The sequence below is a fragment of the Carcharodon carcharias genome, chromosome 3 (assembly GCF_017639515.1).
Source record: "Carcharodon carcharias isolate sCarCar2 chromosome 3, sCarCar2.pri, whole genome shotgun sequence".
NCBI lineage: Eukaryota > Metazoa > Chordata > Chondrichthyes > Lamniformes > Lamnidae > Carcharodon > Carcharodon carcharias.
The window spans coordinates 227,941,475-227,955,317 of record NC_054469.1 but is presented as its reverse complement, the minus strand read 5'-3'; the positions used below and the strand labels follow the sequence as shown (position 1 = coordinate 227,955,317).

Sequence of the window (13,843 nt, the reverse complement as noted above, 5' to 3'; positions counted from 1 at the left end):
TGCTTATTCCTGTATAACGCCAACATTTGCAGAAGTCTATTTATTCATTTCATTTTTCTTAGTTTTTGTCAGAGTTACTCTAGTGCAAACTATAACCCACCTCACTCCGGATCAACTGTGAGTTTATTTCTGCTCCAAAGATACGCTGTAGCGTGGTGCCAAGCTTCAGGTGGGCAGGAGTCTGCCACCCAGCCACAATGAAATGTGTACCCTGACAGGGTAGCAGAACTGCCACTCTGTCTGAAGATAGTTTATGATTTATCAGGTTGCATAAAGAGCAAGAAAAACCTGGCATTGCTTACAGGGCAGCCACTTAATTTGTGTCCACATGCATGAAAAGCTCAAGCAGATTATAGCCAAAGAACTTAGTTTCATACCCTTACACTCTCACCTCAATGAATTTCGAGCTCGGAACGATGCTGAACTCTTCTTCCGCCTCCTTCGCCTCCGTGCTCACTTCTTTGGGCAGGAGTCCTCTCCCCGTTCAACAGATTCTTTTACCCGCCTCAAATATTCTCCCTCCACCTGGACCCCTCCCTCTGGATTCTTACCTTCTCCGGATCTTTTCATTGAGAACTGTCGGCGTGACATTAATCATCTCAATTTCTCTGCTCCTCTCACCCACTGTAACCTGTCTCTCTCTGAACTTGCTGCACTCAGTTCTCTCAGGTCCAACCCTGTCATTATCATCAAACCTGCTGACAAGGGTGGTGCTGTTGTTGTCTGGCGCACTGACCTCTACCTCGCAGAGGCTGAGCGTCAACTCGCAGACACTTCCTCCTACCTCCCCCTGGACCATGACCCCACCACTGAACATCAAGCCATTGTTTCCAGGACTGTCACTGACCTCATCTCCTCTGGAGATCTTCCTTCCACAGCTTCCAACCTGATAGTCTCCCAACCTCGGACGGCCCGCTTCTACCTCCTACCCAAAATCCACAAACAGGACTGTTCCAGCAGACCGATCGTGTCAGCCTGTTCCTGCCCCATGGAACTCATTTCTGCTATCTTGGCTGCATTCTCTCTCCCCTTGTCCAGTCTCTTCCCACCTACATCCGTGATTCCTCTGACACCCTACATCATATTAACAATTTCCAGTTTCCTGGCCCCAACCGCCTCCTCATCACCATGGACGTCCAATCATTCTACACCTCCATCCCCCACCAGGATGGTCTGAGGGCCCTTAGCTTCTTCCTCGAACAGAGGCCCAAACAATCCCCATCCACCACGACTCTCCTCCGTCTGGCTGAACTTGTTCTCACGCTGAACAATTTCTCCTTTAACTCCTCTCACTTCCTCCAAATAAAAGGTGTGGCTATGGGTACCTGCATGGGCCCCAGTTATGCCTGTCTCTTTATGGGGTATGTGGAACATTCCTTGTTCCAGTCCTACTCCGGCCCCCTCCCACAACTCTTTCTCCAGTACATCAATGATTACTTCGGTGCTGCTTCATGCTCTCGTCTGGACCTGGAAAAATTTATTAATTTTGCTTCCAATCTCCACCCCTCCATCATTTTCTCATGGTCCATCTCTGACACTTCCCTTCCCTTCCTTGACCTCTCTGTCTTAATTTCTGGGGATAGACGGTCCACCAATATCCATTTCAAGCCTACCGACTCCCACAGCTACCTCGACTACAGCTCCTCACACCCCGCTTCCTGTAAGGACTCCATCCCATTCTCTCAGTTCCTTTGCCTCCGTTGCATCTGATCTGATGATGCCACTTTCAAAAACAGTTCCTCTGACATGTCCTCCTTCTTCCTTAACTGAGGTTTTCCACCCATGGTGGTTGACAGGGCCCTCAACTGTGTCCAGCCCATCTCCCACACACCCGCCCTCACGCCTTCTCCTCCCTCCCAGAAACATGATAGGGTCCCCCTTGTCCTCACTTATCACCCCACCAGCCTCCGCAATCAAAAGATCATCCTCCGCCATTTCCGCCAACTCCAGGATGATGCCACCACCAAACACAGCTTCCCTTCACCCCCCGGCGGCATTCCGCAGGGATCGTTCCCTCCGTGACCCCCTGGTCCACTCCTCCATCACCCCCTACACCTCAACCCCCTCCCACAGCACCTTCCCATGCAACTGCAGAAGGTGCAACACCTGCCCCTTTACTTTCCCTCTCCTCACTGTCCAAGGGCCCAAACACTCCTTCCAAGTGAAGCAACATTTCACTTGCAATTCCCTCAATTTAGTCTACTGCATTCGCTGCTCCCAATGCGGTTTCCTCTACATTGGAGAGACCAAACGCAGACTGGGTGACCACTTTGCAGAACACCTCCGGTCTGTCTGCAAGAATGACCCAGACCTCCCTGTCGCTTGCCATTTCAACACTCCACCCTGCTGTCTTACCCACATGTCTGTCCTTGGCCTGCTGCATTGTTCCAGTAAAGCTCAACGCAAACTGGAGGAACAGCACCTCACCTTCCGGCTAGGCACTTTATAGCCTTCCGGACTGAATATTGAATTCAACAATTTTATATCATGAACCCTCTCCTCCATCCCCACCCACTTTCCGATTCCCCCTGCCCCCTTTTTCTACCCCCCCCCCACAATAATTTATGTAGATTTTTCTTCTCCCACCTATTTACATTATTTTTAAATGTATTTCCATCCGTTGTTTTATCTCTACCTTTTAGCCTATTTCGATCCCTTCCCCCCATCTCACCCCCACTTGGGCTATCTGTACCTTGCTCGTCCTGCTTTCTACCCTTAATGTCACCTATTAGCACATTTCTTAGCTAATATCCCAACCTCCAGCACCTCTTTGTCCTGTTGTCTGTGACATCTTTTGGTTATCTCCACCTATCACTGGCCCTCTATCCAGCTCTACCTGTCCCATCCCCCCTTAAACCAGCTTATATTTCACCCCTCTTCTATTTTTACTTCGTTCTGTTGAAGAGTCATATGGACTCGAAACATTAACTGTGTTCCTCTCCGCAGATGCTGCCAGACCTGCTGAGTTTTTCCAGGTATTTTTATTTTTGTTTTGCATTTCCAGCATCCGCAGTTTTTTGCTTTTATCAGATTATAACCATGCCTGAACTTGGGATAGGCCGTAATCTCGTGATTACTGCCATTCGAGAAGTTGATGGAGCAGCTTTACACCTTAGAATTTTACTTTCTCTACCTTCCTCCTCTCCTTGTCTGAAGGTGGTGATTCTTGCACAGTCTCAGCAGCTCCACTATATTGCCTAATTCTCATCGTTGTTTTGAAATAGTTCATATGGCCCCCGCCGGTCCCTTTTGCTGCCCTCTCTCCCAGTCCTACATCCCTCCAAGATCTCTGCGCTTCTCCAGTTTGGAATCTTGCGCATCCCCAATTTTCTTCACTGAACCATTAGCTTTCGTTACGCGGAGAAGTGCTTTCCCCCTTAGATCAGGGAAGGCTGAGGAGTGGTGTTCGAGATTACGAATGGTTTCGGTGGAATAAATAAGGAGAAACCGTTTCTAGTGGCAGAAGGCTCGGTAACCAGGTGACTGGTAAAAGAAGCAGTGGAAACATGTTTTTTTTTAATCTGGGTGTGTTGTTGGAGCCTGGAATGCACATCCTGAAAGCATGGTGGAATCAGGTTCCCCAGTTCCATTCGGAAGAGAGTTGGATAAGTGTTTGAAGAGGAAAAAGAATTGTCAGGGTAATGGGGAAAGAGCAGCTTGCATATGGGTCAAATGGGTCCCTTCTCTGTTATACCATTGTGTGAATAGGTCCCTCATCAGCAACAGCAAGTTATATAATTATACTTGCTATGTCTTAGTGGAGCAAAAAGACTAATAATAAATAAAAGCAGTTTAAGGATACTATTGCCTGGAGGAAGTATCTTCCACCCTCCCCCCACCCCCCCTTTAATGCGCTGACCACACCAAATTATCCAGAGTTGGCTTGATTTAAATGTGCTAGGTGGCATCTCAGAGGTATAATTACTTCTGTTTAGGAGTTCACCACTGAAGATAAATGGAACTGACATGTTGCTGCATAGAGTTAAATGCCAGGCATCAACAATAAACAGTTTGTTGGGAAGGGGGGAATTGAAACCCCTTGCCTGAGAGCAAAGAGCCCCAGTAGTTTTGGAAGTATCAGTGGAAGTGTCTCCAGCCCACATCAGACGGAAGAAGTGGCCCTTGGTCAAGATGGTGACAAGGATAGGTGACCAGAAGCTTCAAGTAACAGGATTATGGCAGACACAGCAGAAGGAGGTGACTGACTCAGCAACAGATTGCATTCATATGACGCCTTGAACATAGTAAAACATTGTACAAGACACTAGTTAGACCTCAACAAAAACAGAATTACCTGGAAAAACTCAGCAGGTCTGGCAGCATCGGCGGAGAAGAAAAGAGTTGACGTTTCGAGTCCTCATGACCCTTCGACAGAAGGGTCGAAGGGTCATGAGGACTCGAAACGTCAACTCTTTTCTTCTCCGCCGATGCTGCCAGACCTGCTGAGTTTTTCCAGGTAATTCTGTTTTTGTTTTGGATTTTCAGCATCCGCAGTTTTTTTGTTTTTATCATTTAGTTAGACCTCAGCTGGACTACTGCATACAGTTCTGGGCACTGCATTTTAGGAAGGATGTGAGGGCATTGGAGAGAGTGCAGAAGAGGCTTACAAGAAAGATTCCAGAGATGAGGAGCTTCAACTATGCAGTAGGATTGGAAAAGTTGGGACTCTTTTCCTTGGAGAAAAGAAGGCTGAGAGATTTGATAAAAATATTCAAAATCATGAGGGGTCTGGACAGAGTACATAGGGAGAAACCTTTCCCATTTGTGGAAGGATCGAGAACTGGAGGTCATGGGTTTAAGGTAATGGGTAAAAAAAGGCAAAAACGATATGAGAAAAGACTTTTTCCTCACAGGGGTTGGTTAGGGCCTGGAATACACTGAATGTGGTAGAGGCACGTTCAATCGAGGCATTCAAGATGGAATTAGATGACTATTTGAAAAAAATACCTGCAGGGTTATGGGGAGAAGGCAGGAGAATGACACTAGCTGAAATGCTCACTCAGAAAGCCAGCGCAGACACAATGGGCCGAATGGCCTCCTTCTGCACTGTTACAGTTCTATGAAGGAGCTTCACTGTAGCATTATCAGACAAAATTTGACACCGAGCCTCATGAGGAGAATAGGTGACCAGAAGCTTCAAGTAACATCTTAAGGGAAGAGAGACAGAGGCAGAGACCGAGAGACAAAGACTTTGCCAGGAGGTTCCATAGCTTAGGGCCTACACACCTGAAAGAGCACAACCACCAGTCTAGAGAGCAGTGAAAGTCCCTGATGTACAAGAGGGCAGAATTGGAGGAACATCGAGACCTCAGAGGGTTGTAAGAGCTGGAGGAGATCATACAGCCGGAGGGGGAGTTTGGGCGAGGTGGGGAGGGTGGGGGTGCAGTGTGGGTGGGCACCGCCATGCAAAGATTTGAAAGCAGGGATGGGAATTTTTAAGTTGAGGTATTGCTGGACCAGGAGCCGGTGCTGGTCAGCGAGCACAGAGGTGATGTGTCCTTGCTTTCTTTCACTTTCTTGAACCAGGGTTTATTGATATGGGGTGAACACTGACATTCACTGCATATGGAAGCTAATCTGGTGAAGTGAGTCGACTAGCCTTTGTAGGAGCCACCTCATTTTCATTGCAAGAGGGTAGTTGGTCCACTCTGCCAGATTACTGCCCAGACAGCGAAGGCAAAAATCTTCTCCATCGTGATTATGATGATGGCGGTGAGAACGGGATCTCACACTTAATTCCCTTGTTTGAGATCTAATGCTATTTTCAGAACTGCAAAGAGTGGCATCCAGTCAACAAATTCCAACAACCAACACTGAAAATAAATGGGTTAACACTTTATAAAACATAGAATAGGGAAATGTAGCAGGAACGCGTTAAGCATCAGCAATTGTTGGCCAGAATACCAATCCCCAAACTTTAGTTCAAATTTCATCTTTCTGAAATTAATGCTTCATTTGGATGCTGTTAATAAGATTTTTTTTAAATACTTCTTTGGCAACCAAGTTATTAATTTACCAGAGAATTGTCCATACAGATTTAAGTCAGCATGAGTTAAGGCTGGGCATTCAGGTACCGAGCAAAAGTGATAATAAAAATGAGTCATATTGTCTGTGCCTGTTTTTCTTATGTCTGCATTAAAGCTACACACAAAAAGGAACATGATGTAAAACATCTTCAAGAACCTCTTGTACATCAATTAGCAAGATAAATGAGCTGCAGATGTTCAGAAAGGTGACAGGTTGGCGTTGAGTAACATTGATTTCTTTTTAAAAGTCCTCTGATCACCAGCTTCTGTTTTGATCCTTAGACTGGGCTTTGCAATGTTCTGGTGATTACTGAAAGAACCGTTCTCATAGCTGCCTGCTTCTGAAGTGGTCGCTTCAGGCTGGAGAGTTCTCACTTTCACTCATTTCCCCACAGTTTGCTTGCTAATTCTGTCTCGAGGACCAGATTGATGCCCTCTTCTCCTATGGAAACACGTGATTGTTGGAGGAAAATGATTGGTCCTTTCTTTGATCTTCAGCCATCCCTAATGCAACAACATATTTATTATCGGGGCTTTATACTTATTTGATCGGTGCTCAAAATGTGAATTCAAAGGACGGTACATACAGTGCTTTGGACAGGAGTGCTAATCAATGGATTTGTTCTTGTCACTTGCCCAGTTTCTAACCTCAGAAACACCATCGTGAAGAAGAGGCAAACAGATTCCAGGCACCTGACAATGGGAAAGCTGGGTCGATCCCGGCAATCCCCAACCTGAAGCCTGCCCGGTCATTGTGATGTCTGGGGATTGTCAGCTGCCAGGCTGGAAATGGAAGAAAAATATAATAAAATTCAGCAGGACTTTTCTGGGCCTCCCCTACCCCATGATGCACCTCCTCACCATCCACTCCTCTCTGTAAATAGCCAAGTTTTCCCAGCAAGCTTAAAGGAACCTTGGCTGATTTTATTTGCTTGCTGGACAGGGATACTGGGGCAAATTGCTGCTCCTTTGATAGTTCCCCAGCTGAAACATACTAACTCAACAGAGGGCAGTTTTCATATATGGATCCACCCTGGCCCACAGGGTTCTGGGTACCTGCTACCTTAAACAGTGAAGCCACTAAGGCACCCGTGACTGAGTTTTGTTTTCTTTCCAAATGAGCAGTACATGAGAAAGATGTTCCTAAAAAACAATAAAACACAAATCTGTGCCACATTTAACAAGTTTGTTGTTTTATCTCTTCAAAAGGCATTAATTAATACTTAGAGGACAATATATTCACAGTCTAATTACCATGTACCCTGACCTAGATTGTTATCCAGTGTTAATGGCACTGACTCATTACACTTTCCCTCCTCCACACTAAATCCCACTGAATTTTCCGCTAGTAATAAATGGTCAGTAGTAACTTCAATTGAGATGGCCCAGACAAGCTGTAGCCTTCCATTGTCCTGGTTTCAGGATGTCAGGAGGGAGGGGATAGACTGGAGAATATCAGAAAATTTGGATAATGTATCAATTTTTTAAAAAGAGAAATAATGTTAGACCCTAGTTAATAATGATATATTGTTATGATGTGTGCAAAACATAATGTATGTCTTAAATTCGGAATATCCATCTATTAGCAAAATATTTCACCCTCCTATCTCCTGTTTCTGAATCACAAACTCAAATAAGCCGCATTTCTATGATTCCTTGAATCTTATTGTAGAACAGCTCCCAACATTTGAGACAAATTGATTATGTAATTACAGCATTATGGCAACTGTAGCGTTGGACCTTTTAAACTACAGGCTGAGCTACAAACACTCTCTTCTATGAATATTGCTGAAAAATTAGACATGCTGTCGAAGCTTTTCATCTTGCACTCATCAGGTCAGATTTGCAAGAATACCAAATCTTTGGATTACCAAAGAATAGCAAATCAACCAAATTGTTGTCCCCTTTGAGATTTGGCATTTTTGCGAATCTGTCCTGATGAGTGCAAGACTAAAACCTTTGACATCATGTCTCCTTTCTCAGCAGTACTCAAGTTCTGTACCATCAAGCGACTATCTTCAGTTAGTCTTAAGGGCAGAGTTCAAGCAGTCGAAGTTAACTGTGATTCTGTGGATACATCTCTCAGTTATAAAATAAAGACGAATGCAGAATCTGAGACGGCCAGACAAATTATTTAAATATCCAGATAAAAGGAACCAATGGGCTGAAGTTTTGGATGTAATTATGCAAGCCAGAGATCACTGGAAATGCATGCTCTACATTTCCTGAAATGCCACTGAGCTATAATGTGCAATGTCAAATATTTGGAATTACCATGAAATTACTTGCTTTAATATCACAAAGGAAGCATTGTGGAAAGGTGTAGGTTGCATAGCAGTCGAAGTTAACTGTGATTCTGTGGATACATCTCTCAGTTATAAAATAAAGACGAATGTAGAATCTGAGACGGCCAGACAAATTATTTAAATATCCAGATAAAAGGAACCAATGGGCTGAAGTTTTGGATGTAATTATGCAAGCCAGAGATCACTGGAAATGCATGCTCTACATTTCCTGAAATGCCACTGAGCTATAATGTGCAATGTCAAATATTTGGAATTACCATGAAATTACTTGCTTTAATATCACAAAGGAAGCATTGTGGAAAGGTGTAGGTTGCATAATATAAGCAAAGCTCAGCTCTGGCAACTTCCATCCAAGAACATTGGTTTTACTAGTTGAGGAGATTGCAAATCCCTCCCTGGTATCTTCTGAAGCTCTTTGGAAAGTATTAAATGAGACACCTGCCCACTCCCCCCATTTTTAGTTAAAAAGTAGCAAGGATAAGTGCAGCAACTACAGACCAGTCAGCTTAACTTTGGTGGTGGGGCAGCTTCTAGAAACAATTATTTGAGATAGAATTGATCGTCATATGGAAGAATGTGGGCTGATTATTAAGAGCCAGCATGGACTTCTTAAGGGAAAATCATGTCTAACTGGAGTTGCTGGAGTTTTTTGAAGAGGTAACAGAGAGGATTGATGAGAGTAATGCTGTTGATGTGGTGTACATGTACTTTCAAAAGGCATTTGATACAGTGCCACGCAATAGACTTGTGAGAAATGTTATTGCTCATGGAATAAAATGGACAGTAGCAACATGGATACAAAACTGGCTGAGTAATAGGAAGCAGAGGGTAATGGTTAACGGATATTTTTTGGGCTAGAGTAATGTTTGTAGTGGAGTTCCCTAGGGATTGGTATTGGGACCCTTGCTTTCCCTGATATATAACGATCTAGATCTTGGTGTGCAGGGGACAATTTCAAAATTTGCAGATGATACAGAACTTGGAAGCATTGTAAACTGTGAGGAGGACAGTGTAGAACTTCAAGAGGACATAGACTAGTTAGTGGAGTGGGCAGATAGGTGGCAGATGAAGTTCAATGCAGAGAAGTGCAAGGTGATTCATTTTGTCAGGAAGAACATGGAGAGACAATATAAAATAAGGAGTACATCTCGAAAAAGTGATATTTAAGGTGGTTTACCAAAGAGCCAATGACGACATGAGGCAAAACTTTTTATACGCTGCATGGTTAGAAACTGGAATGCACTGCCTGAGAGCGTGGTGGAGGCAGATTCAATCAGATCTTTCAAAAGGGAAATGGATTAGCAGCTGAAGGGAAAACATTTGCAGGCTATGGGGGAAGACCAGAGGAGTGGGACTAGCTGAGGTGCTCTTACAGAGAGCTAGCACAGACATGGTCTTCTTTGCTGTAATGCTTCTGTGATTTTGTGTTTTCGTTAGAGAACATGTTGTAAAATAGGACATGATACAGTTCTAAATTCTAAGAACAACACACACCGATGGTTAAGGATAGGCACTTCTTGTTGTCCGAGATTTTTCTGTATTCACCAGCCCCTCAATGCCAGCTGATCCAATTGTCCAGGGAAGGAAAGAGCTTGCATTTATGTAAGAAGTCGAGAAAAGGGAGCAGGAGTAGACTCTATAGCTCCTCACACCTGCTCCGCCATTCAACATGATCATGGCAGACCTTCTACATTAACTCCACTTTCCCACAGTATTCGCATATCCCTCGATTCCATAGCTCTCCAGGGTAGAGAATTCCAAAGATTCACAGCCCTCTGAGCGAAGAAATTTCTTCTCATCTCAGCCCTAGCGACCAATCTCTTGATCCCTAGTTCCAGACTCTCCAGCCAGGGGAAACAGCTTCTCAGCATCTACCCTGTCCTGCGCTCTCAGAATTATAAACGTTTCAGGATGCATTTCACCTCTAATTCTGCTAAACTCCAGGCAATATAGGCAAATTCTGCTCAATCTCTCTTCACAGCACAGCCCTTTGGTTAGGGGATCAAAACCGTGTCCTCTAAACGATCCTGATCCCAATTGGCCTCTCACCTGAAACAATGTGGATGCTTTGACAGCCTATCCAAGATAGCAGCGGCTGGAGCTCTAACGCAAATGACACGATGCTTTCCCCTAGCCACTACTATCCCAGTTGTGCTGAGGGTTGAGTTAAAATGGTCCGTGGTGTCTGTGACTTCCCAATGTTGAATTTTTGTAAGGGAAGATAGCTTCCATTTTAACTGTGCGGGCTAAAAATTGAAAATTGTCACAGGCTTTTAACATTGACAGTAACAAGTCAGGGTCTTCATACCAACTGTTTCCTCGTGTGTGGAGTGTGGATTTACAGACTTTATGATGGTGTTGAGGTATTTTTTTTCCCTGAAATAATATTGCTGAAATAAATAATACTTACTGATGGTAAGGGTTGATATAGAAATCCATCTAAGCAAGTCATTATTAACCCAATTTGCTGGGGTTTTTTTTTTCATTAAATCTGGTCTTAGATTACGGGGAAACAACATGGGGCTGAATTTTCCCCCCGGTGTGGGGAGTGAGGGCGAACCTGATTGGCGCCCCCGATCGGCTGAGCGCCGCCATTTTACATGGGTGGGCCAATTAAGGCCCGCCCAGCGTGAAGCTCGCCTGGAAGGGCTGAGCGCTCCCTGTGCGGGCAGGGGAGAGATTCCCTGAGTCGGGGCCTGCGCTCTTTCACACATGCGTGCAGAGATTAGTTAAAGTTTATAAAAGCTAAATACACAAAACAAAACATTATAAGACGTCCCCTCATGTGACAGTGTCACATGAGCTGGGACATGTCAATGAAATTTTATAAAAATTTTTATTGTGTATTTTAAAACCCTTCATGAAACCTCATCCCGCCCGTGGATGAGGGTCCATGAAAAATGCAAAGGCCACTTGGGGTCTTCGCCTGCCCCACCCCCGCAAACCTTAAAGTTGGACGGGCAGCTCATTTAACTATTTTAATTAGTTTTTAACAGGCCTTAATAGGCCTTCGACAATTCGGTGGGTGCGCAGCCGACTCGGCTGTACACCCACCGAACTGAAAACCTAAATGACGCGCGGTGACATCGGGACACTCGCCCAACGACACCGTGCGTCATTTTACATGTCAACAAGTGGGCCCTGCCCCCACTCACCTACCAGAAAATTCCCCCATGGAGGCAGCCTCACTGAGGGAAAGGCTTTTCACCTATGAGATGGCTTGGTTTTAATTTATTCAAAGACGATTTGAAGTTGCGTTATAAACTTCTGAGAGTTGGATTAACAACATTGCTTTAATCCGGTGATTGGACAGTAAGAAACGGTCATAATTTCCTCATAACTTCACCTTGTTGCTCATTAATAGGGGGAGGTGGTGGCGTAGTGGTATTGTCATTGGGCTGGTAGTCCAGAGACCCAGTGTAATGGATCCAAAGAACCTAGGTTCAAATCTCACTGCGGCAGATGGTGAAATTTGAATTCAAATTTTAAAAAAATCTGGAATTAGAAGTCGAATGATGACCTTGAAACACATCTAGTTCACTTATGTCCTTACCTGTTCTGCACGTGACTCCAGAACCACAGCAAGCCACTTAGTTTCCAAGGGCAATTGAGGATGGGCAATAAATGCTGACCTAGCCAGCAACGCCCTGTCCCATGCACAAATAATCAAAAAATTATATAATTGTTACGTGCACACATCATTATGCGCTCAGTACATCCGCTTGTGACATCTTGGGTTGAATTTTCACCCCGATTTGGAGAATCAGGTGGGTGGGTGGGTAATTTTGCATCGCTGGCCAGTGTGCCAGTTTACTGACTGCCCTGCCTTCGAGCTATTTCCCCAGAGGTAGGACCAGGGGCAGAAGGATTACCCACTCGCACGTGGCAGGTAGCCAATTCAGATAAGTTAAAGGCCAAATAAGGCTGATTATCATAGGCTAACATTTCCAGTTAACCAGCAGGTGCCCCCACCCCCCACCCATGGCACGGGGAACAGGTCAGCTGCCTGAAGGTGGCAGATCAGGGGCCTTTGCTGCCAGGCAGATGACAGGTTTTGTTGGCCCAGCAACTGTGGCCATTTTTAACTCACCAGTTCTTAATTGCTGAGAGGATGCCGCAAGATGGAGGCACCTTCTCCCTTACCTGAACTGCAGGCTGCAACTCCTTTGGTGCCTCCTATTGGCCCTCCAGCTCTGCAAGGAACCCCCTGCCATCCTTAATGGAATGGTGAGCACACCCTCTGGCCAGTCTTTGACTCCGACATCAGGCACCCCAAATCCTGCCCCTTAATTCAATCATTGCAGCGTATGCAAGTATGTAAGAACAACAGAGTCCTTTAATCCAGCAGGATGTCCTACAGTAACTTATACCCAAGCCCGTAAGAGGAATACTAAAGCTTTTAATTAGTACGCATGCTTTCAAATACGAATCTATACTGCACCAATTCACAATCCTGTCTACATTGTGTTTGTTTCTTTACCGATGCATTTAATTTATTAATCTATTATTTCCAATCTTACATTTATTTACCAGTATCATTGCATTGCTGAAAAATAAAGTCATGCTGCTGAAGCTTTTCGTGTCTCACTCACGCTTGCTGGAAGCTACATCTATTCATACGCAGGGACCTGTCCTCTGCAGGCAAAAGGAATATGTCCAGGCACTGCATCTTTTTTGAATTAAACAAAACCGTGGGGGACACTAATTCCCTGGTGCATTCTCCATGGCAACGCCTCGACCAATCAAGAGTCGACTTGCCAACTAGTCAGCACCCTTTTCTCATGCGGTATAAATTGTTGCTCTCTTTGAAATTTGCCATTCTTGCATCTGTCCTGATGAGTGCAAGACAAAAAGCTTCGACAGCATGGGCAGAATTTTATGTTTCCCACCACCCCCACCCCCACCCCCTGCCCAACCCCCTCCAGGAGGAAGGGCGGGGTGGAAGGGGAGGGGGACGCCTCCATCAGCAGCCCCCTTTTAACATTGGACAAACCCACCCCCCCTTCCCTAGAGAAGGTCCAGCCCCTGCAGGTCCACCCTCCCCCCTTCCCCCCACCATCCCGGCCTCTTCACCACCCTCTGCCCGCCCCACTGGGCCTCACCTCCCCTTCATCAACCCCCCCTCCTCCCACCCCACCCTCCTCCCCAGCACCCCCCGAGACCCCAAAACATATTTGGTCCTGGAATCCTAGGACTTAGGACAGTCCCACTTCTGTCCACTGATGCTTCTGGCGCTAATCGGCCAACAGCTCTCTGAGGTGGGACTTCCCCCTTCTGAGGGACAGACGTCCCGCTTCCAGCCGGTTAATGCCTGTTGGAGCATCAAATGGGTGCAGGACTGCCAGTTGTGTCGGAGATGTGCTCTCGTTGACTCCCAGAATGGTGGGAAGGGAAACCCCCCGCTTTCCTAAAAATTCTGGCCCCTGTCTCTTTTCTTCAGCGACACTTGAGTTCTGTGCTACCAAGTGACTATTAATATCATTGTTCTCTCTCTCTGTCCCTTTCTGTGTT

The 13,843-nt window shown here is 45.5% G+C and overlaps 1 protein-coding gene across 1 annotated transcript in view; it reads left to right on the top strand.

Moving 5' to 3' along the window:
• LOC121276094 (myosin VIIA and Rab interacting protein) overlaps nucleotides 1-13,843 on the top strand; it is a 382,543-nt gene that overhangs the window by 347,700 nt on the left and 21,000 nt on the right. The gene's annotated exons all lie outside the window — the stretch shown is intronic.